A 999-nucleotide genomic window follows, 5' to 3' on the forward strand; every position below is an offset into this window, starting at 1 on the left:
GTCTGTCTTTCTGATTGCTGCTTTGTAGTATAGTCTGAAGTCAAGACGCTTGATTCTTTGGGCTCCATTTTTCACTCTCAATAATGCTTTGGATATTTGGGGTCTTTAATATTACCATACAAACGGTGGAATTTTTTGTTGTAGTTCTGTGGAAAATGTCGTTGGTTATTTAATAGGGATGGCATTAAATCTCAAGACTGTTTGGGGTAGTATACTTATTTACATAATACTGATACATTCAATCCAGGAACATTATATTATCTCTCCATCTCCATTATCTCTCTGTATCTGTCATCTTTGATTTCTTTCATTAGTATCTTCTAGTTTCTGCATATAGGTCTTTTGTGTCCTTTGTTGCTGCTCAGTCATGTCTAACTCTTTGTGACCCCATGGACTGAATCACACCAGGCTGCCCTGTCCTTCACTAACTCCTAGAGTTTGCCCAAATTCGTTTCCATTGAGTGAATGATACCATCCAGCCGTCTCATCCTCTGTCACCCTCTCCGGCTGCCCTCAGTCTTTCCAAGTATCAGGGTCTTTTCCAATGATTTGGCCCTTTGCATCAGTTAGCCAAAGAATTGGAGCTTCAGTATCAATCCTTCCAATAAATATTCAAGGTTTATTTCCTTTAGGATTGACTGGTTTGACCTCCTTGCTGCCCAAGGGATTCAAGAGTCTTCTCCAGCACCACAGTTTGAAAGCATCAATTCTTTGACGCTCAGGCTTCTTTATGGTTCAACTCTCACATCCGTATATGACAACAGAAGTCCCTGGAAAAACCATAGCTTTAACTATATGGGCCTTTGTTGGTAAAGTGATGTCTCTGCTTTATAATACACTGTCTAGATTTGTCATAGTTACTCTTCCATGGAACAAATGTCTTAATTTCATGGATGCAGTCACCCTCCAAAGTGATTTGAGAGCCCAAGAAAATAAAGTCTGTCACTGTTTCCATTGTTTCCCCATCTATTTGCCATGAAGTGATGGGACCGGATGACA

The sequence above is a fragment of the Bubalus kerabau genome, chromosome X, assembly GCF_029407905.1.
Source record: "Bubalus kerabau isolate K-KA32 ecotype Philippines breed swamp buffalo chromosome X, PCC_UOA_SB_1v2, whole genome shotgun sequence".
Classification (NCBI taxonomy): domain Eukaryota; kingdom Metazoa; phylum Chordata; class Mammalia; order Artiodactyla; family Bovidae; genus Bubalus; species Bubalus kerabau.